The sequence below is a fragment of the Mastomys coucha genome, unplaced genomic scaffold (genome assembly GCF_008632895.1).
Source record: "Mastomys coucha isolate ucsf_1 unplaced genomic scaffold, UCSF_Mcou_1 pScaffold16, whole genome shotgun sequence".
Lineage (NCBI taxonomy): Eukaryota > Metazoa > Chordata > Mammalia > Rodentia > Muridae > Mastomys > Mastomys coucha.
In genome coordinates this window covers 34,738,385-34,754,664 of record NW_022196898.1, presented here as the reverse complement: position 1 = coordinate 34,754,664, position 16,280 = coordinate 34,738,385, and the positions used below count along the sequence as shown (strand labels likewise).

The window sequence follows — 16,280 nt, the reverse complement described above, 5'->3', positions numbered from 1 at the left end:
TTAGCTGTGTAGTAGGTCATGTTATTTGAAAATAAGCACCAATATGTGACATCTTCTTTTGGACACAGTATCACCATGTGGCTTGCTGAAAAGACCATGACGTCTGACAGGTAGCCACACGACTGGACAAGATTAACTAAGAGTAGTTATCACAGGAGCATGTCTGTTTTTAAAGTTCCTTAACATGCAGGTTCAGTGGCTGCCTTCAAGGAAGCTCCTATAAATGAAGTCTAGACACAAATGTGATGTGACTGATCATCAGTCATCCTTATGTTGTGTTTGCTTCCAAGGGTGGCCAGAATTCTTAAGGAACTTAAGCTTAGTGGAGGGAGGATTCATTTTTGCTCATAGTTTCCGAGACTTCAGCCAACAGTTTCTTGGCTGCATTTTTTTTTTTTCTTTCTAATAGTGGTAGTGAGGCAGGCCACCAAGGTTGAGCAGGCCACCAAGGTTGGGAAGGCATAGTAGAGCAAAGCTGATTTCCTTCACGGCAGCCAGGGAGATAAAGGAGGTGGGAGAGGAAGCCAGGACAAGATGTAATCACCGGGGGAACACCTAACAGAAATCCCTTTCCTTTCATTAGGGTCCTGCTCCCACTTTCTACTGTCTCCCAAACTTCCATTAAGTTAGGGACCTGTCAATGGAATCAGATATGTCCTACTGCATAGCCCATCAGCTTCACGTGGCTGAGAATAGTGATGATGGATGTGGACCCAAGGCAAAATTGCAAACATTACGAATTGTGTGTGTGTGTGTGTGTGTGTGTGTGTGTGTGTTTTAACTTGATGGTGTGATTCTTAACCATGTTGCTGGCAGATGACAACATCTTGTCACAGTGTCAAGAGGATGGAGTCAGAGCCCTCAGGATCTAGGATCTCTGCAAAATTCTCTACTTCTGATCATTGGCTCTGTGGTGGGACAACCTTCCAACATACAAGTCTTTGGAGGGACCATTCAAGCTGCAGTATAATAGAATCAGAAATGGAGGGGGCCCGGGTATAATTAAATCTAGTGGTGGTTCTAAAACCTTTTAATATTCCTACAAAAGGATGGCGGTATTATCAGTGAAAAATGTGACTTATGCCAGTACATTTGCTGGAGAAAAGCTGAGCTTCTGGCTCAGGGAGCAGAAGAGGTGAAAAGCTAAAGTTGCCTCATGCCTCTTCTTTCTCCCCACCAACCCTTGGGGTGTCTGGGTGTCTATGGAGCACAATTTGCAAACCGCAGCTCTGGAGCCATGAAGGGATTTCTAAGTGGTTGAGTAAATCCTCAGAGCACCAATTTGCTGTTTATTGTTTCCTGGGGGTGAAAATTCAATACAAAACCACTCCAACTCCTTCCTCTGTATCTGTCTGTGGTGAGAATTTCCAGCAGCTACTGCCAGCTAGCAGGAAGCTTACTGTGTGCCTTGAATACTCAGGCTAACCAATACGCACAGTGGGTACCACCAGCGAGAGGCTGATTTGGATGACAGAGCAGTACTTTTTGCTTTATAAATTTGCCTCGGTCACTGGATGGTGCTGTGTAAACGCTTAAGAACTTGAGATCTTCTAAGTGAGTGGGGCTCTGATTTTATAGGTTGGTGTAATGGTTAATGTTAATTGTCAACTTGATGGGGCCTGGAATCACCTGGGCAGTCGTCTAGGCACACCTGTGGGTGTTATGAAGCAAGGGTGGTCTTTCAGATTATTCATGAGGAGTGGACTTCATTGGGTTGATATTGAAGGAGGATCTGTCTTCAGTGTGGGTGGAATCATTCCCACAGTAGGAATTCAGGACTGTATACAGTGGAGAGGTTGAGCTGTGTCCTAGTACCATTTCTTCATGCTTTTGACTGTGGGTTGTATGTCACCATGAGCTCCAAGCTCCTGCTGCCTTGAATCCCTGCCATGATACCTTGAGCCTTGAGCCCTTTCTTCCATGAGCCACTTTTGTCAGGATGTTTTATTGCAGCAATGAAAGCAAACTAAAGAGAAAGACAGGAAGGAATCTATGATATTTTGTGAGCTCGTGTGTAGATGGTAGATCTGGGGACACTGGTGCCAGCCTCCTCTAGAACCTGTCACAGTGTCAACTCCCAGAACTGCTGAGTCAGAAACTCTGAGAGTGGAGCCTAAGCCTGGCCATTTGATAACCTAGGTGATTCTGTTGCATGTACAAGCTTGAGAAGAAGATCTAGTTTCAGTGAGCCAGGTGAAGATACTAAGAGCTGGCCTGGGGCTTCTCATCCTGGTCTCCCTCCTCTAACATGGTTCTTGAGTCACTGCGAAAATTCAGTATTTTTTAAAAAATATACATTAAGGTTCAAACAACTTTAGATTCAATGCAAATCCATAGCCCAGGTCTCTACTTTGATGGTTATCCTTGGACTCTGTTATGTAGAGGTGCTGAAGCACCTGCTGACTGTGTATAAACATATGTTCCTAGATGATAGCTTAGTTGGGGAGCCTGTTTTTCAAAGGAAGGGACTTTTCTATTTCATGTATGGTCACCTGATTTATTTAAAAACTGCCTTGGATCCCTAGGACTATCAGCCTCATGTCTGCAGCAGGGTGTGATGGAAGGGTCCCTAAGCACAGAATCTGTGACCATGGTCATCTTAGCCAGGACACTTTTATAAACCCATTCTTTCTTATTTTGTCTTTATGGTTAATTAGATAGCTATTCAGTAGACTATAGCTAGGGATTCCTAGCTTGTGGCTGTGAGAACCACCCTGATAACAGAAAAATAAACTTCAGGGCTGGGAATAGTTCAGTGGTAGATGGTATCTGGGGTGTATTTGATCCCCATAATCATACAAACAAAAAGCGTTGATACATGGATGTGTGTGTGCTTGTGTGTGTAGACGATAGAATTTCCACTAGATTCTGGAGGGATCAGCTGCTGCTCTGCACTCACTGTTACTCCTCCCACCAAATAGGGGCAGATTAACTGTTTCGTTACTATCATTGTTTTAAGTTTTCTGATGACTTCTTGGTTCAGAGGTGGCACCCCTGTTTCAGTCCTGGCCACTGGAGAATTACTATATACGTAAAGTAGGGCAAGGCGGGTCAGCAGTGGTGCAATCTTGCTTTTGTACCTTTGGTATTTGGGAAAGATGCACAGTAGTTGCTGTCATTGTCAGTGATGCATCGGATGGTGCTTCCTGCTAAATGACTGTGTAGTCATTTATGCTAATGTTTTTCAAACCTCTTTTTTGAGATTTTCATAGATGAGTATACTGTGTTTACATTACCTCTTCCTCTTCTCCCTCCGACTTCTCCTGTGTCCTGCCTCTCACCTGCCTGGAATTCATGACTTCTATAATTGTGTTATTACATACATACATACATCTATATATTCTTGGAGAAAATGGACTCACCTTCTCTTAGCAGCTGTTGACTATCTGTAACTATGTAGAAATGGAACCTTGAGAAGTTTCCTCTATCCAACTGGCATGGTCATGACAGTTTTGCTTAGCTAGCTGTATTGTTGAGATTTTGTGGGTATAGCATAGCAATCATATCCAGAAGTAACTGTCTCAGACCTATAGCTCTTACAGACTTTCCATTCCTCTTGTGCAATGTTCCCTGAACCTTAGATGCAGGGCCTGTATTGTAGATGTTCCAGTTGTGGTTTGGCTCACTATGGTTGCTTATTTCCTACATTTTGACCAGTTGTGGATCTTTCTAGTAGCTTCCACCTACTGCAAAAAGAAGCCTCTTTGATAGTAAAGTGGCTTTATTTGTTTGCTTTTTTTTTTTTTGTTCTGGCTGTCACGGAACTTACTATCACTGTGTATATATAACCAGGCTATCCTGGAACTCGTAGAGATCCATTTGCCTTTGCCTCCTCAGTGCTGGGATTTAGGGCCTATGGCACTACACCCTGCATAAAACTTGTTTGTACATTTTATTTTATGTGTACCAGTGTTTTGTCTGCATGAGTGTATGTGCCTGGTATCTGCAGAGGCCAGAAGAGGACACTGAAACCCTGGGAAACTGAGATGGTGTGGGCTGCCACGTGGGTGCTGGGAACAAGACTGGTCCTCTGGAATAGCAGCAATTGCTCTTAAACCTCAGTCCTTCTGTCCTATCCCCAGAGTTTATTTTTAAAGTTCAGCCATATGAGGTGTACAGAGCAGATAAGATTATCCCTACTTACAGACTGTGTGCTGAGGCTCATAGTAAGAGAGGACTGCTGTGACTGGGTCTGCTTACTGTGCAATGGCAGTGCTCACTAGGCTCATGCTCTAGTTTGTCCAAATGGTCTAAGCTGTTGGAAGTGGGGCTGGGGAACTCAGGGGTAGAGCATGGTGTGTGCAAGGCCCTATGTTCCATTGCTAGTACCGAAGCAGAAGAAAAGAGAAGAACTAAGCTTGGATAATGCCTAGAAAAGTCTCAAAAGCTCACTGTCTGAGACTGATTGCTTATCAACCTGTGAAGTCAATGTGAGCTATCGCTAAAGCAGGGGTTCTCAACCTGTGGGTCGTGACTCTTTGGGGGGTCAAAGGACCCTCTCACAGGGGTCACCTAAGACCATCAGAAAACACAGATACTTACATTACGATTCATAGCAGTAGCAAAGTTAAATTTATGGAGTAGCAATAAAAATAATGTTATGGTTGGGAGTTACCACTACATCAGGAACTGTACTAAAGGGCTACAGCATTAGGAAGGATGAGAGCCACTTCTCTGAAGCAAGTGGATCATATAAAAAATGTTGATTTCTTTTTGCAATTTCTCATTTAATATCTTTTAAAAGAGCAAAATGCTCTAGGTTTAGTTTCTCAGTCCAGGAAAGGGTTGCCCCAGCCTCTCTTCCTTTGTCCTCTGTACCAAGCCCTTCTGCTCCTGTTTTTTTTAGCATGCTAGGTCAGGAGAGGGCAAACCACTGGCTGCTGCAATCATCACCTCACTCCCATTGTTCTTCAGGTTTCGGAGACCAGTGCCCTTGTGATGTACATTACACGGCCTTAAAATTGCACATAAAAGTTTGCTGTGGAAGAGCGGCAAAATATGAGATGAATTGGGAAGGTTAAGGGGAAACTGTGCTGAGAGCATCTCCTAAATGGATTCTCATCATAAAAGCGCACTGCTTTCTCCAAGTGACAAATTAACTCAGGCCTTGTGCTTTGCATTTTTAAATAATGAGCGGCAGGGTAATTCCATTTGTGCTCAAGCCAGAGGTTAAAGCCTTGGCTCCTTCTACTCACGCTTTTGCTTGATAGTGTAGGAAAGGGAGCTGCAAGGGGAGGCATTGCCGTTGCTTCTGTGTTGTGAATGCAGGCTCGGGGGCTTGGGATGAGGCTTGGGCCAGGGCATTTTCCAGAAGGAATGCTGTGCTTAGAAATCTTGTAAGGATTCTCATTCTGACTTGAGTTACTTGCACTCAGCAGGGGTACGGAAAAGGATCAAGCTGTCAGTCATTCGTTTTAGTTCCCCGGAAGTAGATGATAGGAAATGTGTTTGTGCGGGCGGTGGTCTCTTGCTAGCCATCGAGAGGTTTGATAATTATGAGTTAGCTGACTCTGTCTCTCAGGAATGTGCACACTAGTGCCACATGGACATTATTTTTTTTTGTGGATATATTTCTATTAATTTTAGGTCTGCACTGTAGTTTGTTGACTGGTATTGAAGGTGAGAAGGAATTCCTGCCCTGCCTTCCTACAGTCCCTCTGGTCCCACTTCATGGACCATGTGAGGGCTTGTCTAGTCCCTGGTGTCAGTATTAGGAGTTTAGACTCGGTAATTGATGGTAACGTCTCTACCCTCTGCATTCCACTACATTTTTTTGGCCTGTGGCCACATCACATTTTCTCTTTAGGAGTTTACCCTGTGGCAAAGAGACAGAGGGCATAATGTTAACTAATTGCCCCAAATACTGACTGGTGTGGACTTGACCTTTCTGAGTTGGAGCATGGTGCCAAAGATCACAGTTTTACCTGAATGAGGCTTTGTTAGTTTAGGCTAGGCCATGGGGTGTGTAGTATCAGGGGATCTAAGTGCAGACACTGAGGACTCATGGAGGAAGGGCAAGCTTGTTTGTGTTCAGGGGCTGCAGAGCTCTATGCTAGAACTCTCCCAGCCTGTGGTAGGGAATCTTATCTGGTCGAGAGCATTAGCTAAGGAGAGAACCTTGAAGCAAAGCTTGCTCTGGATTTCCCTGAAGTTTTTTTTTTTTTTTCTAACCTGGGATTCATGATGTAGCACCAGGCTGGTCTCAAAAGACTTTCAAATCCAGCTGTTCTCCTGCCTCTACTTCCCGAATTCTGGGCTTACAGGTATGAGCTACCCTGACCACCTCTGAAGTTCCTGTTAACTTGGGACATTTCCTGGTGACCAGTATCTTTTTTCTTTAAAATTAAAATAAAAAAAAATTTTTTTTTTTCCCAAAAGGAAAACAAAACCAAAACAGCCTTCTAAATCTCTGCTCTGTGTGGTGGCTGGGGGCTGGTGTGCTAGAACCAATTGGCATCCAAGTAGAAAAGGCAAATCCAGGTACTCTAGAGGCTACAGGACAGGAGGGGTGCTTGTTCTGTCAGTTGATACAAGCTAGAGCCCTCTGAGAAGAGGAAACCACAGCAGAGAAAGTGTCTCCATCAGACTAGCCTGGAGGCAAACCTGTAAAATATGTTCAGTTTGTTCATTAAGAAATGTGGAAAAAAAAATGTGACAATAGGGCTAGTGAGATGGCTCAGTGGGTAAGAGCACCTACTGCTCTTCTGAAGGTCCTGAGTTCAAATCCCAGCAACCACATGTTGGCTCACAACCACCTGTAATGAGATCTGATGCCCTCCTCTGGTGTGTCTGAGTGTGCAGGGTCTACCTGAGCAAGCAGGGTTGACTGAGCAAGCAAAGTCGATTCCCAACAACCAGATGAAGGCTCACAACTATCTGTACAGCTACAGTGTGTACTTATATACATAAAATAAATAAATAAATAAATCTTTGAAAAATAATCTTCCTTTAAAAATTTGACTTGAGTGTTAGAATATAGTTTTCATAGTGAAATTTAAAACTTTAGATCTCAGTTTTCTGTTGTTGCTCTGTATGTAGACTTAAAGGACAAACACACCTGGGAGCACCTCTCAGTTATATGGAAAGATAGATCCTTTCCTGCCTCACCATCTTGGTGGGTGAAAAACGTCAAGGGTGGCTTGAGAGAATGGGAAGTTGCTGGGTGCCCTGGAACCCACCTCCTCCTGGGTGCGAAAGTTATATCTGTGGCACCCAGAGGGAAAAGGCTAAGAAACAGGTGTCCCCCTGGCTTTGACCCAGGTGAGAATCTGAGGTGGAAGAGTCAGGCTCTGCAAAGGAGGTGCTTAGTCACATGCCCGGCCCTCAGTTTTGTTATCTGCCATTGGAATTGAAGATTAAGTGAAGCTGATGTAATCTCACAGCTCATAATGCAGCTCGAAAACAGGTTTTCTTTTGGTTGGTGCATTTTAAGTAATCGAATATATTTTCCATTAATTTTACTGCCCTCCATTTACCTTTGAATAGGAGCCAGTAAAGAGAAAATATTAGAAGAGTCTTTTTGTGGTTTTTCCTCAAGTGAATGCCAGAAGAAAAACTACCATAATTTGATAGTGAAACGTTGGAAAAATGATATATTTACTGTTTAGAAATACCACAAATGGGCCATACCTTTTTAAATTCATTGGTTCAAACATTCAGCTATGCCTCACTGGCTCAATCTCTGCTCATTATGCTTTATGTTGATGGAATTAAATATGACATGTTGCCATGTTACATCAGCCCTGCAGTTCTAAAATATGAAGTTTGATTAAATTCTGAAAACAAATTATAAAGATACTGTTCAGTATCATTCATGGAAATTTGTGCAATTTTGTTTTTAGGCTAAAATTGGTTTGAGGAAAGAATGTAAAAGAACCAAACCAAACCAAACCAAACCAAACCAAACCACCCATGAAGAGTACCCAATTCTAACTGGGCAGTTGAAAACAAAACAAAGTTATCTTTAAAAGATAACTTTGCCCAGCTCTGCTCTGACTTTTAGTCAGTGATGCTTTTGTAGTTCTAAAATTGCATACCTACTCTCCATGACCTATTATCATGTGCCGTTTGTTTTAATGGCTAAGGGAAAGAATGGAAAGTTAGTCTAGAGGTGCAGTGGCAGCTTTGCCACTGTGGAATTTCACTTAGCAAGGCTTCTAGGTGGCAGGATCTTATTCATTCCTTTTCATTGGCACATGCAATGAGTACATAAGAGGTTTATTTTATTTTATTTTATTTTATTTTTTTAATGTTGAGCTTGTTCTTCACTCTGGGGAGTGAGAGCAAGGGGTAAGAAGCTAAACTGTGCCCCTTCCTAAGGCTTGCTTCCTGCTTGGCACAGTGTAGTCTGGTGAAGTACATGCATTCCACCTGTGACTGGGCTGCAGACAAAGTGAGCCAGAGTTAGGGTAGACTATAACATAACTGGAAGGCACTTATGTGGGGCAGGCAGGAAAGGCCTCTGGGATGAGGTCACATGTGAACAGAAACACAGAGAGAAATGGTGTGGGGACGGCTGGGGACAGACAGGCAGGGAACAATGTGTATGGCAGGTGCAGCTTAGTCTCTGAGCCAAGAACAACCTTGACGTATGTGGAGGCCAGTTTGGCTGACTGTGGGGCAAAGTGTGCAGGATAGCCTCCTATCCAGGACCTCCTATCCTATCCAAGACTCCTAGGACCCAGTCTTGAGGGCGGCTTAGAAAAATGAGTGAGGTAACATTTAAAACACGTTCTTTGCGTACTTAGAAAAAAGAAATCACCATAGCAAGTAAGGTTTAAGAATTCAAGAATATGCCCAGCAGTGGTGGCACACGCCTTTAATCCCAGTACTTGGGAGGCAGAGGCAGGCAGATTTCTGAGTTCAAGGCCAGCCTGGTCTACAGAGTGAGTTCCAGGACAGCCAGGGCTGCACAGAGAAACCCTGTCTTGAAAACAAACAAACAAACAAAAAAACCAAAAAAAAAAAAAAATGCAAGAATATGTAAAAGTATAAAGTATATTAATGACATTGCCTTATTTATTATAAAAAGAAAAGCTGATTATTGTTATGGTAGAAGTATTTGATAAATTCAGTGTTTATTATTGATTTTGTTAAAAAAGAAACACCTCAAAACATAATAGGAAAATATCCCAGAAATGTAAGTTATTTTCATATTAACCCCTAAAGCATTTCAGACTTACAAAGAAGTTTGAGAATATTGCTATTAAATTCAATACCATGTAAGGTTAATATAGTATCTTCACCATTTACCAGTAGTATTTTTAGAATCACAAGCCAGTGCCTCTGGACAAGCCAAAAAACAACCAAACGAAATCAAAACAAAAGAAATGTATAAAGGCATGAGACACAGAAAAAAGATAATTGATTGCTACTTGCAAATAGTGGGATATAAGATTTTAATAAAACCAAGTGAAAAACTAATTACAAAGAATTAGATAATAAAAGTACTCAGCTGGCAAGTGATATGTCAACTTTCATAGCTTCCAAATATACTAACAATAGCCAGTTAGAAGATTTAAGAAGTAAAACCATTATCATTTTCTTAAAGATTTATTTTTTATTTATTTATTTTATGTGTATGAGTACACTGTAGCTGTACAGATGGCCGTGATCTATCATGTGTGTGGCTGCTGGGAATTGAACTCAGGATCTCTGCTGGCCCCGCTCGCTCCGCCCTGCTCACTCTAGTGTAATTCACTGTAGCTATCTTCAGACCAGAAGAGGGTGTCAGATCTCATTACAGGTGGTTGTGAGCCACCATGTGGTTGCTGGGATCCAAACTCAGGACCTTCGGAAGAGCAGTCAGTGCTCTTATCCGCTGAGCCATCTCACCATCCCTAAAGCCATTATCATTAAAAAGAATAAAATGCTTAAAAATGAACTTAAGGAGACCTGTGAGATGCTCCTCCAGGTAAAGGTGCCTGCTGTGGAAGCCTGGCAACCTGAGTTCAGTATCTGGAACCCACAGAAGAGTAGAAGGAAAACGAACTCAACAAAGTTGTCTTCTGACCTCTACATATATGCTGTGGCATTTGCAGCCACACACACACACACACACACACACACACACACACACACACACACACACACACTAGTATAAAACACACATACACATACACACACACTAACATAAAATTGGAGCATGAACTTACATAGGATGTGTGATGTATCTGAAGGCATTAATACACCTGAAAGTTACATTGAGAGAAAAGTTAGAAAGGCTGTCATATTCCTGGATGTGAAGATGCCAATTTTCCTTACATATCTGTGTGTGTCATGTTAGTTTAGTAAAAAATATCAAGAAGGTAACTTGGAACATCCAACAAGCTGTTGTATGCTCATTTGGGGAAGTAAGTACAATGAGCTAGGAACAATCCAAGAGATTGAAGTCTAGCTTTAAGGTTGTAAGAATGGAGATGCTGACATTACCACATGCTTTATTTGTCATAGGATAAAGGTGGTATCAGATCTGTGGGAGAAGATGTTCTAGTGAATCTGGAGTAGTAAGATAATCGGGTTATTGTTTGGGGGAAAAGTACTTCAAATGTTCAGCACAAACCCATCTATTATTAATAGAAAATTAAAAAATTAACTAGGTCACAGAAGAAGATTGATAAATTATTTTATAATTTTAGAGTACATATGACCTTTCTCATACAACTGAGAAAGATGAGAATTTTGTAACTTTAGTTGTAGTTATAAAAACACAACATAATAGGGCTAGAGAGATAGAGAGTGGTGAAGAACCCTGGCTCCTCTTCTAGAGGACCCAGGTTTGATTCTCAGCAACCACATGTCAACTCACAACTGTCTGTACCTTCAGTTCTGTGGGATTTAGTACCTCACACAGGTATACATGCTGGCAAAATACCATTGCACATAAGATAATAATAAATCATTAAAAATATTTATTAAAAAAGCAAAACAAAACAGTACAACAAGTCAGGAGTAAAAAAGCTGGAGACAGCATTTCCTTCCCATTTCACAGCTGAGGGGGCCAGTTTATATAAGAAAGAGCTCCTGTAGCTGTGTGAGAAAGGCACAGGAGTCTGGTGGGAAAAATGTACAGAGGGCACACAAAGAATCTTCAGGAAGAGAAACGACAGTGCCTTTAAACCTTTGCAGAAATTAATAACTTTACTCATCCCAGGAGATGTGTGTGTCATAACTTTATGGAGGGACTGTTCATTGTGGTTAGATGGACAGTTAATAATGTTTTGTAATCTTTAGAGAGAGCATGAGCACAAAACAGGAACATCTCTTTAGTGGCCAGTTTGGCAAAATTTACAACATGAAAAAACCCATATTCCTTAGACCAGGAGTTTCCATTTTAGGAATTTATTCTAGGTACAAATTGTCCTAGATATACTACATTAATATATTCTGTCAAAATCATGCACATAAATATATTTTACATGCATGGTAAAACAACTTATATAAGAAGATGCTCACTGTAGAAGTGTTGATGTTGACTGAAGATTGGAAACAGCTGTGGATACCCAGGAAATTCATTATATTACATTAGAAAAGGCATAGTCTCAAAATACCACTGAACATTTTTAAGTAGTGACTTGTAGGTATTGCCAGTATATATTGCTTGGCAAAAATGTGAGGTACAGAATATTGTGCATACTATGTTTATTTGTGTAAAAGTATCCATACAGGATTGGTTTGTTTGAGTCAAGTCTTACTATGGAGCTAGGCTAACCACAAAGCTGGGTTAAGGTGCGTGCCAACATACGTGTACTTGGCCTAGATTCTTTGTTTACATATAAGGCCAATGACAGCTTCTGGGGAGAATAATTTGCTAGCCAAAGACAGTCGTGTTCTCTTTAGGGGAAAAAGGTGGTTAGTTTTCATTTTACCCACGAGGTTCCTTTGCCTCACAAGTAGAAGAGGAAGGCTGTTAGGCTATAAGTACTGCATAATGGGACTCACACTCAAGTGATTCAGTTCTGCAAATGAAAGCTGCCTGCAAGAACTGGAACTCTGGGTTGAACAAAATTAAACTTTTTTTCCCTCTACCTTACAGGAAGCATACACAGAATATAGCACTTCCAAAATTCATTTGATCATATATTTTAAAAATTAACTTAGAAGAAAATTTATATGTATAGATGTTTTAGTTGCATGTATGTCTGCGCACTATGTGCCTACTGGGTGTTCAAGGAGGCCAAAAGAAGGTGTCAGATCCCTGGAACCAGAATCAGAGACAGTTGTAAGTGGCCATGTATATGCTAGGAATGGGACCCAGGTTCTCAGGAAGAACATCCTGTGCTCTTAGCTGCAGAGCCACCTCTCCAGCCAAAACAGTAACTTTTGAAAGGGAACATGAAGAGGTGTCATGCTGGAAATATTACTTTAATACTTGAATTTTGCTTTGTTTTTATTTTTAATAAAGCAGTATGCTTGTACTGCTTATAGTTTTTGTAAAGTTGACACAAGCTGGTGTCATCCAGGAAGAGGGACTCCAACTGAGAAAATGCCCCTATCAGACTTCTAAGCAGACAAGTCTGTGGGCATTTTCTTGGTCAGTGGTTGATGTGAGAGGGCCCAGCCCCTGTGGGTGGTGCCATCCCTGGCAGGTAGTTGTAGGTGCTACACAAAAGTTGGTTTTATGAGCTATTGAGATTAGCTAGTATGTAGTGTTTCTTTGTAGTCTCTACTTCATTTCCTACCTTTGAGTTCCTGCCTTGCCTGAGTTCCTGTTTTGGCTTCCTTCAGTGAGACACTATCATGGGGACATGTAAGCCAAATAGACTCTTTTTTTCCCAAGTTGCTTTGGTCATGATTTTTTTTTCTACAACAATAGGAAGCAAACCAGGAGAATGCTTTTTTTTTTTTCCCCAGACAGAGTATCTCTGTATAGCTCTTGCTGTCCTGGAACTCACTCTGTAGATCAGGCTGACCTTGAACTTAGAAATCCGCCTGCCTCTGCCTCCCAAGTGCTGGGATTAAAGGTGTGTGCCACCACCACCTGGCGAGAATGCTTTTTATTATAGTAATCACCAATGGAACATAAACTATTTTGAATGAATAAATGACACACAGACCTCTATTTACTCTGTAGCAACATCATTTTATAAGTGACTTATAAATCAGTACTCTTGATTTATTATTTTTTGTATAATATTTTTAATGATTATTTGGAAATTTCATATAATGCACCCTATCACATTCACTTCCCAGTCCTCCCAGGTTCTGTTCCCACCCTTGTGACCTCCCCCAAAACAGAAAAAAAAAATAAAAAAAATACCAAATCCAATATTCACTGGAGCATGGTCAAACTCCCAGTGGTCAACCCCTTAAAGAAAACTGAGTCCTTCCCCACCCCCATCCCCACCAGAAGCCATCAGGTATGAAGAGCTCCACTTCAGCATCTCCATCCCAATTTTTCAGAGTGCTCTTCAATGGTTTCCTGTTTCTTTTTGTGTATATGGAGTGTTGCGGGACAGAGGTTGACACAGAAGCCTGTGTCTCTCACTCTCAACTGTGAGTCTGCAGTCATTGATCCACTGTAAAAGAAGCTTGACTGCCCTTTACAGTCAACACAGATAGGCACTTACAATGTTTTTTTGGTGACGGCATGAGCCATAGACATCAGCATGGCTTCAGTTGGCAACACAGACCATAGACATCCCCATGGTCACATCTCCATGTGGTAATATGGGCCACAGACACCAATATGGCAGCAGCACAGATTACAGACATCACCATTGCCATTGGTGGCAGCTTAGCCCATAGACACCAACATGGCCACATTCAGCAGTGTAGGCACAGACATTAACATGGCTTTTCAATGGTAGCATGGACCACGACCAACAACATTGCCTTTAATGGGATGTTCAGAGCATGAACATCAACATGGTCTCTGGTCACAGCATGGGCCATGGACATTGACATGGATTCAAGTGGCAGCACAAACCACAGACATTTCAATGGCCTTTGGTGGCAACATGGACCACAGATATCAACATGGCCCTTGGCTGCAGCATGGAGTAAAGACACTCACTGATTTATTTTTAAGATGCCATGGTCTCTCCTTTTTTTCACATGTAATATCCTTCAACTTACTAGTTGGTTGTGTAATTGAGACTTCCTCAGAGTCATAAATTTGTGCTAACAAAATGTTACATCCTGTGGAACTGGAGTAACAGGTGTTTGTGAGCCGCCTGTTGTAGCCGCTGCAAAACTAGGTCAAATTATACTAAGGTTTCTTGATTGGAAAAGAGAATTCTGTATTATTAATAGGATGTTTCAGGGATCAATTGAATGGAAGTTGAAGACAGAAGTCTCATTCAATTACGTGTTTCTGAAAGCATTGAAAAGGGTTGCTGGTCATGGGAGGAGTGGGAGGAAATCAATAGGTGAATGGCCGTGGAGTCCTGACCTTGATAGATGGTAGCATCAATATGGTCAAAGACGTGGCTCCTTACCCATTTCCCATCTGCTTACATTTGAATGTTCGATCAGGTTACTTAGCCACCCAGGCTTCAGTTTTATCATGTCTACATTCAGGGATTGGATTTTGGAGACCATCGTGGGTTCATGTATTTGAGACTTTAGGGTATTACTAGGCTGTTTAATGGAGTCTGGGTTGTGTGACTGTGTGATTTCCACATGAGTACCATCTATCACTTGTCCCAGTGCAGCCATTTTGGAGAAAGAAATTGTTCAACAATTAGTTCCTTGTCAACTTCAGATAATGGGAACTTGTTTGACAGTTTTCTCTGTGCTGGTTGATTTTATAATTACCCTTTGGGAAAGCACAGGTTTATTACAACAGTGCTGTAGATGAATCCATGCCTGCTGAGGAAAGACCCTGGACACTTGTTTCTCATATGTGAGAGGAAATTCATAATGTGGATGTTAGCTGGCATCAGTGTTCATTTGGTGGTTTTCCTTTCTTTTTGTGAATCCTCTGCCTAGGAGCAGATTTCTAAACTGCACAGTTGAGGCCTCAATTCACTGGATTTATGGCATCTGGAAATGAGCTTTAAATTTTGTTCCTGTGTTGAAATTAGGGGTGTGACATAGCTATTACAAGGGGCGCCTGTGAGCCTGAATTTGATTTTATTATGTGGAGTGCGGGTACTTTGTTAGAAGGGAAGCCCATGCCTGGGGAGAGATCTGAGTGTGACTGAACTGTTAACTGGCCGCTCCCTCCCTTTTTAGCAGGAGACATATTTTGTTTTTAAATGAGATGACAAGCGAGAGAATTATCAAGACTCAGTGAGTTTTAAGAATCTCCTTTCAGTTTTTTCAAGTTCCATTTAACCTTGCTTCTGATATCATTCTGTGCATTACTGTCAAAAGAGCAGCTGCCTTTGAAGTCAGGAAGCCGCACTGCTGGCAGTCATGGTGGTAAAATATAAGCAGGGCTTTCAGTCAAGTCCTTGCTGATAACACAGCGAGGCTTTATTACCTGCGTGAACGTGCGAGTGTGTGAGTACCTAAAGACTCGGAGTGCGTGGGGTGGATAGATGATAATGGCCACTGAGAGGGAGAATCATCTCATGAATTAGGGATGCCCTTTCATAATTCATGAGTTGCAGGCTGAGGAGGACATGAAATCACCTGAAAAGCATCTGGAAGCAATCTGTAATTTTTAAGAGGCAGCCAAAGAGCCTGTGTCTCCCCAGTACACGATGATAAAATTGTTTGCGTGGGATTCTGGGGGGAATTACTTGTTACTAGCTAAACGTCTCCCCATTAATATGCCCCGAGATTTGATTATGAGGTGTTGCTGTCTCTTCTAGGATACTCAGTAAGCGATTAATTGATTAACATGAAGAAGGTGGCTTAAGATTATTTATTGGCAGGTGAAACATGTTTTTTTTTCCCTCTAGTCTTCATGCAGGCATGTTACTGGTTACTCCAAAGTGTGTCCAGTTTTGAAGATTAAATTGATGTTAACCCCACTTTCCTTTTGTTATAACCAAAGGCACTACATTTCAAATTTTGAAGCTATGTCTAGGTATGTTACATACAGAATCTCTTCCAGTAAGTTCTAGGAAGTGATCTTTTATATTGGGCTATTGCGGAAAAATTGTGATGTCAATGAGTGGTTTACCATCTGGGTCTTGGACAATTGGGAAGGAAGCATTTGTTCTCTGACTTGGATTCTTAGCTTAGCCTGCCCAAAGATGGGATAATGTTATACCCAATACTAAGAAAACCTGACTTCTTCTCTGCCGTGTTTATGAACAGTTGTGGTCATAAGTGATTACAGCCCAATACCTATCTTGAGCTGCCTGATTCCCTCCTTCCCTCCCTCC

The 16,280-nt window shown here is 41.7% G+C and overlaps 1 protein-coding gene across 3 annotated transcripts in view; it reads left to right on the top strand.

The window, feature by feature from the left end:
• Fam160a1 (family with sequence similarity 160 member A1) overlaps positions 1 to 16,280 on the top strand; it is a 256,635-nt gene that overhangs the window by 70,551 nt on the left and 169,804 nt on the right. The gene's annotated exons all lie outside the window — the stretch shown is intronic.